At 47.1% G+C, this 5,783-nt stretch overlaps 4 non-coding genes across 4 annotated transcripts; all 4 read left to right on the forward strand.

Moving 5' to 3' along the window:
* Nucleotides 1-2,547: 2,547 nt before the first annotated feature.
* Nucleotides 2,548-2,682, forward strand: LOC139179125 (small nucleolar RNA SNORA16B/SNORA16A family). The gene has a single exon (XR_011563549.1). It is a non-coding gene; the product is annotated as a small nucleolar RNA SNORA16B/SNORA16A family (small nucleolar RNA).
* Nucleotides 2,683-3,169: 487 nt separating this feature from the next.
* On the forward strand, nt 3,170-3,300 carry LOC139179137 (small nucleolar RNA SNORA44). The gene has a single exon (XR_011563564.1). It is a non-coding gene; the product is annotated as a small nucleolar RNA SNORA44 (small nucleolar RNA).
* Nucleotides 3,301-3,519: 219 nt separating this feature from the next.
* LOC139179187 (small nucleolar RNA SNORA61) lies at nt 3,520-3,645 on the forward strand. The gene has a single exon (XR_011563615.1). It is a non-coding gene; the product is annotated as a small nucleolar RNA SNORA61 (small nucleolar RNA).
* A 617-nt stretch (nt 3,646-4,262) lies between these two features.
* On the forward strand, nt 4,263-4,336 carry LOC139179253 (small nucleolar RNA SNORD99). The gene has a single exon (XR_011563648.1). It is a non-coding gene; the product is annotated as a small nucleolar RNA SNORD99 (small nucleolar RNA).
* Nucleotides 4,337-5,783: the final 1,447 nt, after the last annotated feature.

Raw genomic sequence — 5,783 nt, forward strand, 5'->3', positions numbered from 1 at the left:
TTTGGGGGCTCCAAAATCACTACAGATGGTGACTGCAGCCATGAAATTAAAAGACACTTACTCCTTGGAAGGAAAGTTATGACCAACCTAGATAGCATATTCAAAAGCAGAGATATTACTTTGCCAACAAAGGTCCATCTAGCCAAGGCTGTGGTTTTTCCAGTGGTTGAGTATGGATATGAAAGTTGGACTGTGAAGAAATCTGAGCCCCGAAGAATTGATGCTTTTGAACTGTGGTGTTGGAGAAGACTCTTGAGAGTCCCTTGGACTGCAAGGAGATCCAACCAGTCCATTCTAAAGGAGATCAGTCTGGGTGTTCATTGGAAGGACTGATGCTGAAGCTGAAACTCCAGTACTTTGGCCACCTCATGCGAAGAGTTGACTCATTAGAAAAGACCCTGATGCTCGGAGGGATTGCGAGCAGGAGGAGAAGGGGATGACAGAGGATGAGATGGCTGGATGGCATCACCGACTCGATGGACATGAGTTTGAGTGAACTCCGGGAGTTGGTGATGGACAAGGAGGCCTGGCGTGCTATGATTCATGGGGTCACAAAGAGTCAGACACAACTGAGCGACTGAACTGAACTGATGGTGACTTATAGTATCCATCTTATTTCCTTTTATTAGGAATCTGGAGAAGGAAATGGCAACCTACTCCAGTGTTCTTGCCTGGAGAATCCTGTGGACGGAGGACCCTGGTGGGCTGCCGTCTGTGGGGTCGCAGAGTCAGACACGACTGAAGCGACTGAGCATGCATGCATGCTAGTATTCTTGCCTGGAAAACCCCATGGACAGAGGAGCCTGGGTCAGAGCTGGTTGAGCGTGGACGCCTGGGTATTAGTTGCCACAGGTGGAATCTTTAGTTGCAGCATGTGGGATCTAGTTCCTTGACCCCGGATGGAAACTGGGGTCCCTGCATTCAGGTCTCAGAGTCCCACTACTTTTTTTTTTTTTTTATGTTGATGCTTATTCATTCTATGGATAAAACTTGTATGTGGCACAGTGATTATGAGCGTGGCGTATGGGGTGAACCTCCTCATTTCACGTCTTAACTCGCTTGCTATCTGCGTAAGCCATTTCTGTTTCCTTATCTGTGAAAGAGGCATAATTGTAATTCCCATACACAGGGTTATTTTGAAAACTAGCTGAGATAATCGAGCATAATGTACTCAGTAAGCACTCAGTAGTTTTTTTTAATCTATTAGCCGAAGACATAAGCCCGAACAAACAATGCATTCTTTTAATGAGCTCTGTAATCAGTCACCTCTTCCTTTTGAAAAGGAAGCCCGCCCCCAGATCTCTCCGCCGAAGTCCTGCTCAGTCTTTGCTCCGCGACGTGCTCTCAGGCGGTTTGAACCAAAACCGCTGGCTCAGTTCACTGGGTTAAAGGTTAACTTCCCGATTTTGAAAGTCGGTGATATTTTTGAGATCCGTCCTGGGTTACTGGATGTTCACTGAGTGCTGAATGATGGCGGAGGAATCTCTTCGAATCCTGAAGAAATCACTTACACAAGGTTCCTCCAACCGAGTAAAAAGGGTCCCGCACGACACGCGATTGGGACTGCGAGTCAGACACTCGGCCGCTCGCCAGAGGCGAGCGAACTACAACTCCCATCATTCCGCGCGGCGCGCTGCTCCAATCGTCAGGCACAACTGCGAGGGGCGGGGCCCATATAAACCCCTTCCTGCCTCACAAGCGTCCTTTTACCCGGCTGCCGCGCGTCGGTCGTCTTGTCCGTCTTGGGTTCTCTGTCTGCAGTGGTCCACACCCATCCTCCGCCATACCCGGCCTTAGCCTGGCTGCCACGGGCGCCGCACCTGCCGGGGCTGCCTCTAGAGGCGGCAAGATGTTGAGCGCGGCACGGAGGATCCAGGCCTACTGGCCTAGTCGGGCCGAGAGCCGGAAGGCCACGTGGTTCTCAGGCGCAGTGGAAGAAGCCGGACCCTGTGTGGGCCACGCCCTGTCCACGCGCAGGCCCTCGCGGCCCTGTGCTCCGGTGTGACGGGTGAGTAACATGGGCAGGCGGTCGGGTGTACGGCGTTTCTGGGACTGAGTGGTTTAAGTTATGGGAGACCACGTGCTGGGGTCAGCCAGACCTTGAATAGGCCTGTGACAGTTGCTCCGTGACCTTGGGCATGTTAACTTACCTACCTTCTCCTAAATTATCTGGCTGCACAACACATGATAAGGAAGTCACCCTGGTGGATATAAGGACAAGGTTTTTTGGAGGACAGGCTATAGTCATTCAGATCCTATTTTGAACCCCAAGGTTGTCACTTTCTCCATTGATAGGGGACTTTGGCAAATAACAAGTCTAAATCTGATGTAAGACGGGGTTGAGGAAACGATCCTGTGAAGATAAAATGAGACAAACCACTGGCACATAGTAAAAGAAGGTGGTGATCAGAACCTATAGGATGTCTGTTCTCTTTTAGTTTCCAGAATGTCCCAGTAGATGAGTCCTGACACACAGGATTTAGGTGAGTCTGAGGGTTGCAGTGTTGGTTCTGCCCTGTGACCTAGGTTCCCCACCCGCCCCGCCCCCGTGGCCCTTATCGAAGCTGCAGCTGCTTCCATATAGCTGCTGTGGTCAAAAAGGAGCCCAAAGTGACAGTTTTCCTTGACGGTCGCCGTTCTGTTTGCTGTAACTGATCTGCAACATTTCTGGAAAAGACAGTTCCCATTGTACTTGCCATTTCTCAGGTACAACCAGAGACCTTTATTAAAACTGACAACGTTTTCAGAGGCTACCGGAAGTGTTCCATTGATGGGGTCTTATATGCAAGAATAAGGCTTTTGAGAAGTGGCTGGCAGAGGCCAAGAACCAGTATGCAGATGCAGATATGGGTGGGTTAGATAGCTGTGCTGGGGAAATCCAGGGGCAAGTGGTGCAGATTGTGGTCATGCTTTGGGTCTTTGCCCTGAAAAGCTTAAGGCATCAGCCCAAAGGCAAGTCAAAAACCTTGTTCTGAAAACCAGATGAATGGAACGAGTAGGTCATTCAGGACAATGCTGTTCTCATTTTAGTTGTGCCAGAAGATTCCAGGATGACTGAAGCTAACCTTTCTGGTGAGTGAAGAGGACATGACAGGGATGGAACGCAAGCCTCAGGACCCGGTAGGTTCTCTGTGAAGAGGTAATTTGGGAGCTGCCTGGGGGGTCAGTACAGCATGTTTCCAAGGGCTGTGGCTTGTTGTGGCCATGGGATCTCCAACTGCATGCGAGAGCAACGTGGAGAGACTTTGACAGCACAGGTCAGCGTAATACCTGCAGCTGCCACTCGCCTTTCCTATAATTTCTCAGGATTTGGGCTGGAAGTCTTCCACTTGAATCCGTGTTTCCATCAAAATCACATTCTGTGTACATTAGATTTTTGGTTAGAGCTTCCACACTCTTTTGCAGGTTGCCCCCCGTTTTTTAACTGGCAGTGCCTGACACTGAAGTAACTGAAAATACCACCTTGTCACTGGAGCCGTCCTTTAGAATAAGGTAAAGTTGGGTATTGGAGACAGGCTGACCCTCCAGTTCCCTTTCCCATCGGATCTAAACCCTGGTCTTGGTGGTCGTAAAAGGAGGAATAGCAGTACTGAAACTGTGCTCGTGGTGTGTGCTGTACAGCATGTGGGCTAGTTTCGGACAAGGTTGAATTCTCTTGGAACTTTTCTCCACCCCTTAAAATGGGATAATCTTAAACGGAGACTGTGTGAAACTGGCAGTTGTATAGTAATTGCTGGCTAATATCTTTGTATTTGGGAGGGATATACCAGTAGTTTTCTTTCTTCCTGATTGGTATTTTTCTCCCCCTAAGACCTGTTGCCAGTAAAGCTGTCTTCATCTGTGCGGATCTACAGAGTTGGGTGAGTTGAAATAGCTGAAGCTTTATCACAACTTCCTACTTAGCTTGTTAGGACTCTAAACAGTGTGGCCAGTAGAGAGATACTCAGTGTGTAAAAGTCTTTATAATGTATCATTTACATCTGGCTTTCCTTGGAAGCTGTATTTATTGGCTATTCAGAACCAGATGACAAAAAATGTTTACTTTGTGACTCAGTCTGCTAGACTTGGCCTGCACCAAGGCCAAAGAGCACATCCAGAGAGTAGAATGCAGCAGCTCTAAGTCTCCACCTTGAGACTGAGGCCTGACTGCTGCTCATGCCCAGTGGTTTTGGGTAACCATGGAGTCACCCAGCCCTCTGAGTGGGAGACAATTGGGTAGAAACAGGCAGTTCTGTCTAGTTCGGTATTTTTTTCACACTGTGACTGGTCTAGGATGAAACCTAATCTGAGTGGACATCTGTGGATGATAAATGCGGATATGGGACTGAGACCAGCTCTTAAGAAAACCTGGAGGGGCACTGATTAATTGGGGCGTTACTAACACACTGGCTTATACTTCCTTTTCAGGAGAGAACCAAAAAGGCAAATGAAGAGACCAGGGATGCATTCAGGTGGAAATCGCTGTTTTGTTTTTGGTGATGCTGCTACTTGGCATATAAATGACCAATAAAAGACTCATGGATGTATATTTGTGTCAGTTTCTTGATGTTTTCAATTTATTCCTTATTCTCATTTAAATATTCCTTAAAACCCAGGATGAATTAAGAGTCTCAATCTCTGACAATTGATCTCTCAGAAAGTGACAAAATGGATCAGTTCTATAATTGCAATTACATTACTCTTGCTGAGTGAGAATTCAGGCTGAGCCCAAGACTGGTGCTTAATGATCTTTAAAGGTTACATACTCTGCCACTCCTCAGGTCTACACATAAAAATAACTAGGGAAGCGATCCTTGGCATAATCCCAGACATTTCAGGAGGGCCCTGGTAAATGGGATTTCCTATTTGGAAAATATAGCAGAGATGTGACAGTCATCAAGATCTGGTTTGGTGATGATTGATAATCTCACAGGCTAGCTTTCTGAATTACCATTTCCTGTATGTAAATAAGACTCATGCATTTAGTTTAATAGTTTATGCACTTACTTTAGTTTTAACATTTTCTTAAGAGGCGAGATTGGCACATTCATGGCACCATCTTGTACCTAGAACAGTCCAGGCCCTTTTGGTCTAGAATAAGCTGGCTACAACACTTCGACCTTCCCATGTGGCACGGTAGTAAGAGAATTGGCCTGCCAGTGCCAGAGGTGCTTTGCTGTCTGGGTGGGGAAAATCCCCTGAAAGAGGGAATGGCAATCTGCTCCAGTATTGCCTGAAAAATTTCATGGACAGCAAAGCCTAAACACTTCAACCATTCAAATTGAAATTTAAGTCGCTCATGGACTGTAGCCTCTCTGTTCATGGGACTTCCCAGGCGAGAGTACTGGAGTGGGCTGCCATTCCTTCTCCAGGGGATGTTCCTGACCCAGGGATCGAACCCAGGTCTCCTACATTGCAGGCAGACACTTGACCATCTGAGCCACCGTTCAACTATTTAATGGGCCCTGCAATTTACTCCCCAGTTCAAACAATGAATTCCTTGCCAACAGATTTGAAGCAAATTTGTAGGGGGAAAGGAAACCTGAAAACAAGTAACAGCCCACCATTTGACACTATCCCAGCAGGTAACCACAACCTTAAATGTGAACTTTCCTAAGAAGTTGGCTTAGTAACTTATGACCCACCTTGGTTAATCATTATGTCCAGGAGTGTAGGTGACATTATGTAGATAAATGAGATTACTGTTCAAAGATGAACTTCATTCAACCCTCTTCCAACTGGTCTCTGGGTTTTCAAACTCAAATGAAGGCAGCTGTGTTAGAGGAAAAATATAATTGCAGGAA

This window comes from Bos indicus, chromosome 2 (assembly GCF_029378745.1).
Source record: "Bos indicus isolate NIAB-ARS_2022 breed Sahiwal x Tharparkar chromosome 2, NIAB-ARS_B.indTharparkar_mat_pri_1.0, whole genome shotgun sequence".
In the NCBI taxonomy this organism is placed as follows: Eukaryota; Metazoa; Chordata; class Mammalia; order Artiodactyla; family Bovidae; genus Bos; species Bos indicus.